This window comes from Tupaia chinensis, unplaced genomic scaffold (assembly GCF_000334495.1).
Source record: "Tupaia chinensis unplaced genomic scaffold, TupChi_1.0 Scaffold000184_1, whole genome shotgun sequence".
Taxonomy (NCBI): Eukaryota; Metazoa; Chordata; class Mammalia; order Scandentia; family Tupaiidae; genus Tupaia; species Tupaia belangeri.
Genome location: NW_006159659.1, coordinates 3323106 through 3339198, shown reverse-complemented (window position 1 = coordinate 3339198; position 16093 = coordinate 3323106). Strand labels below are relative to the sequence as shown.

At 35.9% G+C, this 16093-nt stretch overlaps 1 pseudogene; it reads right to left on the bottom strand.

Annotated features, from left to right (window-relative positions):
• Window positions 1-7006: 7006 nt before the first annotated feature.
• LOC102483872 (glyceraldehyde-3-phosphate dehydrogenase pseudogene) lies at window positions 7007-14938 on the bottom strand (annotated as a pseudogene).
• Window positions 14939-16093: the final 1155 nt, after the last annotated feature.

Below are 16093 nucleotides of genomic sequence, written 5' to 3'. Positions count from 1 at the left end.
AAAAAAATTGTTATTTTAAAAAAACAGTAAGTATAGTTATCTTCAGTATGTAGCAACAGATAATGTATACATTCTTCTTAGGGGAAACAAAATGCTTGATTTTGAAAGATGTTCTGGTTTCTCACTGAGCATAGGAGCAAGGAGACTGAGCACAGTATCATGGGGGCAGCTCTCACCATATGGTGTGGCTTCTTACCACTTTTCTTCCTTAGTGAAATAAACAGTAGGGTCCTGGTTTTCCCCAATGGCTCAGATGCTTTTAGACAAACTGTGTGCCTGTCCACCTATAAGATGTTAGTCCCTATTAACAGTCTCCTTTCCCATATCCCTTCTGCCCTTCCCAACTCTACTATGGCAATCGACTGGGGGCCACGTGGTTTTGCTACTGACCTTCTATGAATTCCATCCTGCTGCCTACCTCTGGAACTTGCTTAAGGCCCTTGCTCAAGACACGTCTTTCAAATCATTGTTATTATTTTATCTTCTTTATGTCAATACACTAATCTATTTCATAAACTTCTTCTTGATGAAGAAATTGGACAGAAATCATGTTACGGACTAAAATCCAACCATGCAATCTCTCACATAAAAAACTGAGGAACTAGCAGAGGGTATAATGGTTATGTCACTGGACTCCCACATGGTTGACTGTGGTTTGAGTCCCAGAACCAGCAGCTTGAAATTCATGCTGGGTGCGTGTACATGAATGCCCAAACTCCCGAGAGAAGAATGGAAGAGAAGGGATTGTGGTGTGGCCATCTCCCCTTGGGGGTTGATTTCTTGCTTTCTATCTCTCTGGCAAGTTCATGCGTCCTATAGCAAGAATCTCTGTAAAGGATCATGGAAATGTCTTCTTCTCTTATTTGTATCTCTCACTTCAGCCTGTACCTCCTTCAAACCACTTATATTGACTCCTTGATTCAGCAAAATACTCTAGCTCTGTGCCACTAATAGAGCAGAGGATGAAAATGGTAAAGAGAGGTAGGATGTGTTGTATTTGGTGATCATAATCAACCGCATGGGCTTGGCCTCCAGCTCTACCACAGCCTTTGAGTGGCACCCATTACTAAGCCTCAAAGTTCTTCCACTTCTCTGTCAAGAATTGGAATAACAACAATCCTCTCTGCACAAAGTTAGGGGAATCAGTACATGAAAAAGACATGTAAATGTACTAGCAGAGTGTCTGGCCTGCAGTAAGGGTCAAAAACAGCTGTTATTCTTTGTTATTCTTTTTAAGACAAGATTACTGCCTTCACAAACTTTCAGTAAAGTAGATGCTAGACATTAACTAAATAATTACATGTTTAGTGAATGTTTCAAAAGGGGTAACACAGTATCATGTCACCAGGGCTCAAGAAAGCCCCAAATTAACTTTTTTCCCATTGTTCAATAAGAGAATCCACAGATGAGAATCTAATACTGATTAAATTGATATGGAAAAAGTGTCTTACATGAGTAGGCATATATACTTCTTTTTGAGAGAGAGAGAGATTTTTGCCAGAGAGTGTGTGTACTCCCCAGTAAGACAGAGAAAGACAGAGAGACAGAAAGTGAGAAATCACCCCCCAGGGGAAGTGGCCACACCACAATCCCTTCTCTTCCATTCTCCTCTTGGGATTTTAGGTACAAACACATGTGTGCTTGGCATGACTTTCAAGCTGCTGCATCTGGGACTCGAACCATGCAGTTGGCCATGCAGGATCCAGCTACCTAACCTCCATGCCACCTGCTGCCCCCTAAATAAACTCATATTTTAATTCCTTTTCCACAAATGTCCTGGAGTTCCTGTGTATGTGTGTGTGTTGGTATATACACAATGAACATTCATCTGAACAAATAAGTTAATAATGAAAACATATCAAATAGCTCAACAAATTATAATATTGTTAATTTATCTATGTATATGTGTGTATATTTATATACACATAATATATATGTATATATATACAATTATATATCTATATATATTTATATACAGAATGAGTTATCTTTACCTGACTAAAAATTAAATTGTATAATAGATCAACTTAATTCAATATGAAATTAATTTAAATTTCAAAAATAAAGGGAAAAGATCGAAAATAAATGATATATTTATTATAAGATTGCTAGAAATAGATATAGAAATTATGTGTATTGGAGAGGGAAGATTGATCTAGGGGGAGATGATTTAGAGTATCAAGACGCTGGGTATCATGAAAAAGCATTAGATTTTGTTCTGAGTTTTCAGGCAATTAAAGCAAAAAACAAAACACAGTAGAACATATCATCTGATCAAAAAGATCCTACCCTTTCTTCATAAGGGGCAAACCTTTTTCCTGGTACTGAACGAACTATGAGTCTTTGTACAAGAAATATTGATCAATCTAATAGATTATGTTTTCAATAATGGGTCTAAAATAGAAGCACAGCATTTATTTCACTGTTTCATATGTGGCTATTTTACAAAAGCCAGACAGCATTAAAAGATACTTTATTGCAGGACCAGCAGTTAGCGTGATGGCTATGTCGCTGGACTCCCATGTAGTCAACATGGTTCGAGGTCTGGACCCAGTGGCTTAAACTCATGCAGGGCACATGTGCATGCATGCCCAAGGTCCTGAGAGGAGAAAAGAGGAGAGGGGATTGCAGCATGGCCATCCCCCCGGGTGGTGATTTCTCGCTTTCTATCTCTCTGTCTCTCTCTGTCTTTAGGGAGAGCGCATATGCCCTATAGCAAAAAACTCTAAAAAAAAATACTTTATTGAAAAGAAAAAAATTGATTTTGGAATTTTTTAAAAGAATTATTTTATTTATCTTTACTCATTTATTTTAATTTGACCAGAGAGAGGCAGAGTGAGAGAGAGAGAGAGAGAAAGTGAGAAAGCAAGCTGCCAGTCCAGTACTTGAATCACAGTTGGCCATGTGGGAGTACAGTGCCGTTAACCCCTTAACCATCATACCACCTGCCAGCTCTGATTTTGGAATTATTTCTATCCCATATTCTACGAAAAAGAAAGGTTTCAAAGGATAGATCAAATGAAGTGGTTCATCATTGGCCTTCAGTATGTCCAGGTCTCTAAAGGACCAGTCATTTTTGTCAATGATTAAAAGCATCTCACCTGGACAATAAATTATGATAAAATTTCATTACATAAATATCAAATAAAGTTCTTTTCCAGTATTATCTCATTAGACCATTCAGTAACCCTGAACAATCATTATCACCACCAGTTTATAAATGAAGAAATTACAGTGATGAGATATAAAGTGTGACAGCCCTAAGTTAAAGACTAGAGTTCACACTCCAGATGGATTGGTAGGATCTTCTGATAATGTTATTTCAGTCTAAAATTCCCAAGTTTATTTTTAAATATAATAAACTTTTCTTAAAACATAATGTAAAATTAAAGCTTTAATGGTTAAATATGGATTGGTGGGTCCACTCACCAAGCTGTCTGACATTCTACCTCACTCCAGTGGTCTTTCAGAATATCCTTCACACCAGCAATGTCCTTAAAGAGTCTTGGTGCTTAGTTTGAAAAACACTGGTATGTATCAGTGAAGATTCAAAAGCCTCCACTTAGGAGATAAATAAGTTCAATTTTTTTCCTGTCTTATTTTATAATTTCGTATTTACATTTAATTGTTGCACACCTCTGTAGGGCGGAATATGCATTTTTAAGCATGTGTGCTGCATATGACAGTTAAATTAAGTATAATACCATATTCATCATTTTCAACAAAGATCACCAAATTTGAGATTATATTTATATATGTATATTCTGAGTTGTCGGAAAAATCATGACATATTTTTCTATGCAAAAATGCATCATTACTTTTCCAATGACCCAGTGTGTGCGTGTGTGTGTGTATATATATATATGCACAAACATACATTTGGCAATGTCTGCTTTTTGCACTCAGTTGCAGTATGCCATTTCACAATGCATTTGGCCCATCTATCTGCATTCCTGTGTCTGTTAAATGCTTTCTTTCCTGATCCTCTTCTATCTCCCTCACTCCCCACCCCTATAAAGTCTCTGATATCTATATTAGTCTTCTTTATTTTCATATCTTCAAATCCTGCAATTTCTGCTATAGAGTGCAGACATTTAGTATATATTGAGAAGAATGTACAGTGTTTGTCTTTCATAGTCTGGATTACTTCATTTAACATTACATTTTCTAGATTCTATTACTTTGTATCAAATGACAGTTTCTGATTTTTTATGGCTGAGTAATATTCCATTGTGTATATGTGCCACATTTTTTAATCCAGTCATCAGTTGTTGGACACTTAGGTTGATTCCATGTCCTTTCTATGTAAGTAATGCTGCAATAAATAGGAATGTGCAAGTGTCTTTCCAACTGAGTAATTTACTGTCTTTTGGGTACATACATGGGAGTGGGATTCCTGGGTCACATGGTAGTAGGATTTGTAGATTTTGAGGAATTGCTGTATTGTTTTTCACAATGGCTGTATGAATTTATATTCTCTCCAACAGTTTTGGAGGGTTTCCTTTTTATTACAGTCTTGTCAATATTACTTGTTTATTTATCGTCATTCTGATTACAGTTAGGTAATATTTCATCTTGATTTTGATTTGCATTTCCCTTATGATAAGAGATGCTGAACATTTTTATATGCCTTTTGGCCATTCATATGTATTCCTTTGAGAGTTGTCTGTTCAGATCAATTCTCTATTTTTTAATAGAATTATTAGTTTTCCTGAAAATAAGGTGCTTGATTTCCCTATATATACTGGCTATTAATCCCTTATCTGAAGTATAGTTTGCAAATATTTTCTGTCATTCTATGGGCTCTTTATTTATTGTCTCCTTTTCCTGTGTGGAAAATTTTTAGCTTTATGTAATGCCACTTGTCTATTTTTGAAATCATTGTCTGTGCTTTAGGGGTCTTATTTAATAAATCTCTGTGTATTTCAATGTCTTCAAGTATTTCCCCTGTGTTTCCCACAAGTAGTTTTATAGTTTGAGACTTTACATTGAGATCTTTGATCCATTTTCAGTTGACTTTTGTTAATGGTAAGAGAGAGAGATCTAGTTTTATTTTTTGCAGGTGGATGTCCAGTTTTCACGGCACTGTTTGTTGAAAATACTGGATTCTCTAGTGTTCTTTATGAAAAATGAGTTGGCTGAGTGTTTTTGAATTTATTTCTGGATTCTCTATTTTGTGCCATTGGTCTTTGTGTCACCATGCTGTGTTAATTATCATAGCTTTGATATGTATTTTGAGACCAGGTAGTTAGATCCTCCAACTTTATTATTTTTTTTTGCACAGAATTGTCTTGGTGATATGGGGTCTTGTATGGTTCCAGGCAAATTTTATGACTGATTTTTTTCTATTTCTGTGAAGAATGTCACCATAACTTGTTAGCAGTTGCATAGGGTTTGAAAATTAATTTTTGTAGAATTGACATTTTAATTATATTGATTCTGCCAATCTTTCTTTTTTATTTCTTTTTTTTTGGTTGTATTTTCAGTTTCTTTTTACAGCTGTTCATAGTTTTCCTTGTAGAAGGAAATAATCTAATGTCTTGGGTTAGATTTATTCCTAAACCCTTATAAACAACTTTTTGTGTGGCTATTGTAAGTGAGAATATTTTATTCAATTATGCTTCAGTCCACTCATTGTTGATGTATAAAAAGCTATAGATTTTTGTATATTGATTTTGTATCCTGCATATTTACTGAATTTATTTATCACTTCTAGGAGTTTCTTTTAGATTCTTTTGGATTTTCTATTTATATAATCATGTCATCTGCAAATAAGAACAATTTAACTTCTTCCTTTCCTCTTTAAATATTTTTTATTTCACTTTCTTGTTTGATTGAATTGACTAGAACTTCCTAACCTTTGAAAATTTGAAAATGATTGGAGAAAATAGACAAATTTTGTTCCACTTTTTAGTAGGAAAGCTTTCAGCATTTCCCCATTCAATAAAATGTTAGCTATGGATTTGTCATAGATGGCTTTTATTGGATTGAGAAATATCCCTTCTATACCTATTTTATTGAGAGTCTTAATCATGAAGGAATGTTGTATTTTATCAAATGCTTTCTCTGCATCTATTGATATATCACATGATTTGTATCTTTCCTTCTGAAAATATAATGTATTTTAAAAATGAATATCTATTTAATTATATTTATTTATCTATTTTATAATTTGCTATAGGGCATGTATGCTCAGCAGAGTGGACAGAGAGAGGAAGAGAAAGAGAAATAGAGAAAGTGAGAAAGTAAGCCACCAGGCCTGGGACTCAAATCAGGATTAGACATGTGGGATTCTAGTGCCCTAACCACCATGCCACCTGCTAGCCCCAAATGTGATATATTAGCATTTATTATTCTGCATATGTAAACCATTTTTGCATCCCTGGAATAAAGTCTAGTTGGTCATGGTGTATAATCTTTTTAATGTGTTGTTGGATCCAATATACTAGTATCTTGTTGAGTATTTACAACTGTATTTGCCAGGGACATAAGTCTATAGATTTATTTTTTTTTTGTTATGTTCTTGTCTGATTTTGGTATCAAAGGGATAGAAGTTTCATAAAATGAGCTTGGAAGGATTCCTCCACTTGGAGCTTTAGAAATAGTTTGAGAAGATTGATATTAATTTTTCTTTTAAAGTTTTCTAGACTTTAGAAATGAAGCCATTGAGATCTAGGCTTTTCTTTGGGGGGGAACTATTTATTACTGATACAATATCACTACTTGTTATTGATCTATTCAGACTTTCTATTTCTTTCTGTTTCAATCTAGGTATATTGTACATGTCTAGGAATTTGTCCTTTTTTGATACATGTATTTTATGGATGTTTTGCCACAAAATTAGGACTCCCTGAGCCTTTCCCCTTCTTCAGGGTATCTGGGTTATGAAGTATTTAAAGGAGGGGAGATTCTCAATGTGGCAGGGACTGAATGGGATCAGGGCCTCCCCATCTGCCAAGGCCTCTCTTTTACTTATGCTCTTGCTGGGGCTGGTGATCCAGGGCCTCTACTCCTTGGAGGCCCTGTGGACCATGTGTTCTAGCACTCTGTTGCTGTAGCCAAATTCATTATTATACCAAAAATGAGCTTCACAAAGTGGTTGTTGAGGGTGATACCAGCCCCAACATCAAAGGAAGAGGACTGAGTATCATGATTAAAGTTGTAGGAGAGAGTTTGGTCCTTGCTGTATAACAGAATGTCCTTCAATGAGCCCTGCCATGCACACTTCACCACCTTCTTGATGTCATCTTATTTGGCAGCTTTCTCCAGGTGGCACGTCAGGTCCATGACTGACATGTTGTGGGTGAGGACATGGAAAGACATGCCTTTGAGCTTCCCCTTCAGCTCCAGGATGACATTTGCCCACAGCCTTAGCAGCAGCAGTTGATTCCACGATGATATTCTGGGCAACTCCACAGCTTCCCTGAGGGGACATCCATGGTCTTCTGGATCACAGTTATGGCATGGGCTGTGGTCATGAGTCCCTCCATGATGCCAAAGTTGTGTACGACCTTGGGTAGGGGGGCTAAGCAGTTGGTGGTGCAACAGGTATTGCTGATAATCTTCAGGAAGTTGTCATACTTCTCATGGTTCATGCCCATCAGAAATATGGAGGCATCAGCAGAAGTGGCAGAGATGATAGCCCTTTTGGCTCTACTCCTCAAATGAACCTTATCCTTCTCCATGGTGGTGAAAATACTGGTAGACTCCACAACGTACTCAGCACCAACATCACTCTGTTGTTGTTATTGTTGCTTTTCCAGTCCTTGGATATACATTGTCAGGTCATTTGTTTGCTATCTTTCTATTTTTTTCTTGTGAAATTGTATGTTTTCCTCTTAGGACTGCTTTCAATGTGTCCCAGAGATTATGGAGAGTTGTATTTATCTTATAATTTGTTTCAAGAGATTTTTTAATTTCATTTTTAATGTCATCATTCATTTTGAAGTCATTCAGGAATAAATTCTCTAGTTTCTACATATTACTATATTTTTGAAGGCTTTTTATCTGTTGTTGACTTCAAGTTTAATTGCACTGTGGTCAGAAAAGATGCTAAATATGATTTCTATACTTATAAATTTGTAAAGACTTGATTTATTCCCTATTATGTGGTTAATTTTTAAAATTGTTCTGCATGGGACTTAAGAAATTGTGTGTGTGTGTGTGTGTGTGTGTGTGTGTGTGTGTGCTTATATTTCTTGGGTTAAATATCTGTCAGATCTATTTGGTTTATGGTATTATTTATCTCCTATTTATTTTATTACCTAGATGACCTGTCCATTGGTGAGAGTGGGTTGTTGAAATCCCCAAGAATTAGTGTGTTGTAGTCATTCTCTCTTTAGGTGTAGCAGTCTTTGTGTTATGTATTTGGATGCTCTGATGTTAAGTATATAAATATTTATAATTATTATATCTTGCTGAATTAATTCCTTCAATACTATACAGTGACCTTCTTTGTCTCTTTTTATAGTTTTTAGCTTGAATACCATTTCGTCTAATTTTAGAATCACTAATCCAGCTTTTTTGTTTGTTTGTTTCCATTTGCATGACATGTCTTTTACCAGCCCTTCACTTTTAATCTATGTATGTCTTTATCAATGAGGTATGTCTCTTGTAAGTAACATATAGAAGACTCTTTTCTGTTTTTAAAATCTATTTGGCCAATGTGTGTATTTTAATTAGAGAATATAATCCATAAACATTAAAAATTATTTTTGATATGTACAAAATTTCTCCCATCATTTTGTTACTTTCCTAGTAATTTTCTGTTTTCTTATTTTTATTTATCTTCCTTTCATTTTCCTTTATATAGTATTCCCTTAAATATTTCTTAAAGAGCTGGTCTAGTGTTAGGAAATTCTTGCAGTTTTTGTTTATCTGAGAATTATTTTATTTCTCTTTCCAGTTTTAAATATGATCTTTCTGGGTATAATATTCTTAGTTGAAAATATTTTGCATCCAGAATTTTGAATATGTCTTTCCATTTTCTCTTTACCTGCTTGTTTTCTGCTGAGAGGTCTGAGGTTAATCTGATGTCATGTCCTTTATAAGTAATTTGATATCTCTCTCATGTCATTCTTAGAATATTCTCTTTGACTTTTGCTATTTTGGCAATGATAAACCTTGGAGAGAATCTTATGTTGATTCTATTTGGTGTTCTTTGTATATCATGGATCTGGATGTCTCTTTGTCTCCATAGATTTAGAAAGTTTTCAGATAATATTTAATGAAATATGTTTGCTGTGGCTTTATATATTCACCTTTTGGGATACCTATTAAGCAGCTATTTAGCTTCTTAAAGATATCTAAAATGTCCTATATGTTGTCCTCATTTTCCTTCTTTCCTTCTTCCCTCCTTTCTTTCTTTCTTTCTTTCGTTTGTTTGTTTTGTTTTGTTTTGTTTTTCCCATATGGTAAGTGTGCTCATCGGAGAGAGAGAGAAGGAAAGTGAGAAATTATCTCCCAGGGGATGATCATGCCACAATTCCTTCTCCTCCATTCTCCTCTCATAATTTTGGGCATGCATACACATGCACCTAGTGTGATTTTTTTAAGCTATCAGGTCCAAGAATTGAAACATAGTCAGCCATGTGGGAGTCCAATGTCTAACCACTATGCAAACTTCTGGCTCCTATTGTCCTCATTTTTTTCTGAGACACACACACAAACTCACAGAGAGAGAGAGAGAGAGAGAGAGAGAGAAAGTAAGTGAGAAAGAAAGCCACCAGATCCGGGACTCAAACTTCAGTTGGCCATGTGGGAATCCAGCACCTTAACTACCACACCGCCTGCCAGCCTCTGTCCTCGTTTTTAATGGTTTTCATTTTTTTGGTGACTTGGACTAAATTGGAGGTTATATCTTCAAAATCAGAATTTTTTTCTTCATGGCCTAATCTATTGTTAATACTTTCAAGAGAGTTTTTGATTTCCTATATTGTGTCTTTTATCTCTAGAAGTTCTGTTTGATTCTTTTTGTAAGATGTTTGTATCTTTATAAAGTCCTCCTTCATGTTATAGAATGGTTTTCTCATCTTTCAGAATTGTCTGTTTTCTCTCACATCTTGTTGAGTTTTGTTATAACCAATATTCTGAATTACCGTTCTGACAGTTCAGTGATTTCCTACAAGTTATACATTGTTAGTGAAGAGTCATTGTTTTTTCAGAGGAAAGATTTTTTCCTTGTTTTTTATATTTCTTATGTCTTTGTAGTGACCATTTGGCATGTGGTAGAGTATTTGCTTCTTCCTGATTTATGGAGTAGATTCTGTAATGTCTTGGATGCAGATCAACCCTCAGGACCCAGGTGTAGCCCTGGAAAGGGTGGCCCAGGAGGGGCCAGAAACTAGACATGCCTTTCAGATACAAGCCAGGCTTGTATACTTTCTTGTAATTTCTGGAAGCAGGTCAGCCCACCTGAACCTGAATGTGACCTTGGCAAGTTGGTTCGTGTGGGTCAGGAGGCAGGCCTGCCTGTGAGACCCATGGAGTAGGCTCTCTGAAGCCTGCATTAAATGCTTGGAACAAGGTGACCCTCAAGACCTGGATGTGACTCTGTGATGGTCATTTGGGAAGTACAAGCAGCAGGCTCAGTTCATGTGGTTCATGGAGTCTATTGGGCCTGCTTCTTTTTCCCAGGGCCAGGTTGGCCCCCAGTATCAAGATATGGCCCTGGCAAAGGTATTCCAGAAAAGGCAGATGCTATCTTACTTTTCTGATCCAAATAGGACTCAGATACTTGCCTATAATTTCCAGGGATGAGGCAGTCCACCAAAATGGAGTGTAGCCCTGGCAAGTTTGTCCAGGAGGGCTGTAGGCAAGCCTATCCATGAGACCCAACAAGCAGGTACTTTGTGACCTGAATGGAACATCTGGTTGTGGGGATGACCCTGAAGTCCTGGAAGTGGCTTTGGGAAGGTTGTTCAGGAGGTGCCAGAAGCAAGCCTCTTTGTCTGACCTTCACCAGAGACTGAGACTTATAAAGGCCTCCACATCAGCTTGAACAAAGGACTCAAAAATTTTTCTAACTCCAAAATAAAAAATATTAACATTCTACTGCCTAGCCACACTCTTCTTTCTTTCCAGGTTCTTTGCTCTAAAACTTATACTAGAACAATTATTGCCTCCCATGTTTTGGTTCTTTATCCACCATTCCCCTGTTATCATGTTCCTTGTTACTGGCTTAATATCATTGGCCCTTCTTTATAGGTACTTCCTTGAAAACAACTTCCAATTCTTTGTCCCATTTCATTCCATTGTATTTCCTTTGAACAACCTCTATCCTGTTTAAACCAATCATTTGTCTTTTCTGTTCCTGCATCCTAAGACTTCACTTTGCTAAACAGGATCATAAAACCAGGCAGATTTCTTTTACCTTAAAATTTTTAGCACAAATATGAATAGATCCCCTTCACACTGCCTAATAAATCTATGGTTTCCCAGTGTCCAAATAACTAGTTCTATTTTATCCTTTTTAATTCTTTTTCCTCTAAGTTTATGGCCTTATCTCACACTTTCTTGAGGAAAATAGTAAACACCAAGTGGGGATTTCCTTCTCTTCCAAATTATGAATCTACTGCATCTCATCTTGCCTCCTGTTTCATCTTAAGGAAAGTCTTACCTCCTACTTAGGGATAGTCCTTCTGCTCATGCTTTTTGTTTCATCTACCAGAAGATAAATTCCACAAGGGAAGATATTGTCTATTGCGTTTACCCTAGATATACTTCATATGCTGTGAAATGCTTGGCAAAATATATACTTATGTATATTATGTGTGTGTATATATATGTGTGTGTGTGTGTGTGTGTGTGATAAAAGAGAAACAAAGGGGCACACACATGCTGCATCTCTTGGCTTATGTCAGAAAATTCAACATCCCAAATCCTTTTCAATTGCCCTCTGATATGTTAACTGAATACCTTTTAGAACATTATAGTATATTAAGCCACAATGATACCTTTTCATTTCAGGAAAAGTGCAAAGTTATCATGCATAAAGGTAACCAGGTTATCATGCAGAAAAGGCAGAAAAATTATTTACACTCTTCTGTAGAAATCAAAACTGCTGAGTATAACATCCCTTACACAGTAAGAATAATAAGCCTATAATGTACTCACCGAGCTCTGAAATTGCATTCATTTGGAGCATATTATTTCAGTTGGTTCTAACATAAATAAAAGAGCATTACCTGTTTTAATAATTTTGGAGGAAAGAAAAATTAGTCTTGCTCCTAAGCTGCACATGGAGAGCATGAGCACTGTGGAGCATATAAGTGAATCTCACAATGATTAAGTGTTCTTCTTACCTGCAGTTCAAATAAAAATGGAAATTTGAGATGACAAGATTTTCTCTAAATACAAGCACCATGCATAAATAAAAGAGCATTACCTGTTTTAATAATTTTGGAGGAAAGAAAAATTAGTCTTGCTCCTAAGCTGCACATGGAGAGCATGAGCACTGTGGAGCATATAAGTGAATCTCACAATGATTAAGTGTTCTTCTTACCTGCAGTTCAAATAAAAATGGAAATTTGAGATGACAAGATTTTCTCTAAATACAAGCACCATGCTGTAAGTGTATGTTTTGATTTTTTAATCTTAAATTGGAGCCATTTATAGGACTGATTTTGTTTCCAGAATCATGCTTGAAGACCTTACTGGATATCTGAGGTCAGCAAAAACCCAAAGCCAAAGTAGCCAGTGATAGATTATAAAGACAAGGAAGAAAGTCAGATGCTGAGAAAACAAGACAATAAATGGGTTCAAGGAAGAGGAAAAGGATACCTTGGAGGTCCCCAAAACTAGTGATTAAAAGTGAAGCTAGAATACATAAAGGTCAGCATCAATATAAATCAGACTAGCTTCTCTTACATTTCTCAAAAGTGGGAGAGGGTTTCTGTCACTATTAACAAAAATCAATGCAAAGTGGATCAAAGATCTAAACCTAAGACTGCAAACTATAAAACTACTGGTGGGGAAACCAGCAGATGGCGTAATGGCTATGTTGCTAGACTCCTATGTAGTCGACCGTGACTTGAGTCGCAGACTCCGTGGCTTAAACTTATGCTGGGCGCGTGTGCATGTGTGCCAAGATTCCGAGAGGAGAATGGAGGAGAAGGGATTGCGGCATGGCCATTCCCCCTGGGGGGTGATTTCTCACTTTCTGTCTCTCTGTCTTTCTGGCGAGTGCACGTGCCCTATAGCAAAAACTTCTCCAAAAATAAAATTTAAAAAGTTGCTGGTGGAAAACACTGGGGAAACTCTGGGAGATATTGGGATAGGCAAAGACTTCATAAGCAAGACCCCCGAGCACAGACAATAATCCCCAAAATAGACAGGTGGGATTACATATGATTAAGAAGTTTCTGCACAGCAAAGGACACCGCAATTAGTGTGAATCGACAACCCTTGGAATGGGAGAGGATTTTTGTTAACTGTGCCTCAGATAAGGAACTGATAACCAGAATACACAAGGAACTCAAGTGGCTTACCCGGAAGAAAATGATTAACCCAATTAAAAGATGGGAAAATGAACTGAATAAATAACTCTGTAAGGAAGATATATGAACAGCCAAAAAGCATATGAGAAAATGCTCAACATCCTTCATCAGGAGGTGCAGGTCAAAATCATAATGATATACCACCTAACCCCAGTGAGAATGGGGAAGATTAAAAAAAAAAAAAAGATAAATGCTGGAGGGGATGTGGAGAAAGGGGAACACTCCTACATTGTTGGTGAGAATGTAAACTGGTCCAGCCACTGTGGAGTACAACATGGAGGTTCCTCAAAGACCTTCAAATAGAACTACTATATGATCTAGGAATTCTACTCTTGGGTATCTACTCAAAGGACAGGAAAATGTTCAGATGGAAAAGCACTTGCACAGCTATATTTATTGTAGCATTATTCATGATTGCTAAGACATGGAACCAACTCAAATGTCCACAAACAGATGAATAGATTGAAAAAATGTGGTACATATACTCCATGGTATGCTATTCAGGCATAAAAAAACAAGGCCCTGGAATTTGATAGAAAATGGACAAATATGAAAGATCTGTTGCTGAGTGAAGTAAGTCAAGCTATGAAAGAGAGACATTGTATGTTTCCACTTAACATATACTGACTGTCCACACTCTACGGCAGAGACTGAAAGTTTGGAGATCATAAAAGCATTAAAAATTGTCTTGGACACTAGAGACAAAGTAGAAGGAAAGTGTGGGAGGGGAAGAGCAAAGGAAAGGGAAATTGGGGGGAGAAATAGAGAGGTAAGACATTTGTGGAACACAGACATGGTTTATTATCTGTTGAGGATGTGTATAGTGTTCTCAACTGGACTGAACTGAGGTGTATATTATGCTGGGTAAAGTCTCTTTAAAATCTAAATTATGCATAGCTATTGAATGTATAAATAATATAATTATAAAGAAAACATTTTTAAAGGAAAAAAAAGTGGGAGAGGTAGAGCAGTATTTGCTTTAAAAAAGGCTTCCTGTCAGACTTCAGCCTGAGTTAACAGAGAAGTTGTAATGATGTCAAGAAAGTAAGTAATTAAATAGAGTGTGATAATTAAAAAAAAATAGGACTGCTGTCATAGCCTGGTGGTTAAGGGAGCCAGATACCAGATGGCTGATTGCAGGTTGAATCCCAAGCCTGGAGACTTGAAGAAACATCAGTAGTGTGTGCATGCATAAAGTAGGTAGTTCTTTTTGTTTTGGTACTCCAAATGAGACTTATTACTTTTTCCTCCCCACAAAAAGTTTTTGTGAATATTTTATTAGATATACTTAACGTGTATTTATTATTCACTTAAGTTTCATTGACATAACTGTATCTGAGATGGTGAAGGAGAAAAGAAATATTCAAAACACAAACTTTGTTCTGGCCTATTACTGTCATTCCTTCCATAAACACAAACACACTTTCATTCCTCTGCCCCATAGTGGTTCATGGAGGGTTTCCATGTTCTATAACTATCCTAAATTGATAGCAAAATTTTGTGTGCCTAGGCATTTCCCCTGTGAGAAAGATGTCCAGAACTCTCATAAAATTCTCAAAGGAGTCCATGACTGATAGCACAATAGGGACCATTACTGTATAGAGTCTACTAGGATGATCCAAGACAACAATGGTGAAAACAACCATACTTATCTTTACTGTATCCACTTTCCTGTGCTTATCTTTCCTCTAGTCTGCAATTATTTCATGATTTCTGCAAGATTTTCTTTTCAAAAGTGTGTTCTTTAGTATTACTTTATTATAAAAACTATGCTAACATTAATAGCTTAAATGTCATTTGTGCTATTTTATACAAGTTATCTTAGTGTTAAAATTAAACCCTTAAATCATATTTCAAGGAATAGTCTGAGAGGAACAGAAACCTGTTATCTCTACCACTGATGGCAGAGTTTTATTTTTTAAACAAAACTAAATTATTATCAACCTTATTTATGCTTGGTTTTGTGTTAAAATTCTAATAAACCCTCTTTAACCAGAAACCAATCACCTCTAAATGTAATATAAATTCCTGTAATAAGGTCACTTACTAGAAGTTAATAAAAAATCCTTAAGGGTACTTTAACATCAACTTTACTTATATGTACAAGCCATTGTCAATATGAAATCTTCATATTAAATCTTCAATCCTAAATCTTCAATTCTCCATTAAAGAATAAAAAACATTCAGCTTGTATGAAGAATTTACCCAACATAAAATACTTCTCAGACCAGTCCACTTGAGAATACTATACATGTTATCATCAACAGGTAATAAACCATTTCTGTGTTCCACTAATGTCATGCCTCTCTACACTTTAAACAAGCCAAATGATATATAGTGATTGACTGTTTAAAAAATCATGAGACTAAATAATAATAGTAATCTGAAAAATATGATGAAAAGCTATTTGACGATAATGATGTGGATAGTAATGTCTTTGTCTCAATTGATATGCATGGTAATCATGCTGGAAAAAAGAAATGTAATACACTGTAAAGATATATGTGATTCAATGTAATATAAAAAATTATGATAATAATAAATTTTTTTAAAAGAATAAAACACATTCATGTATGCCTTAATTGTTGAGTTCCATT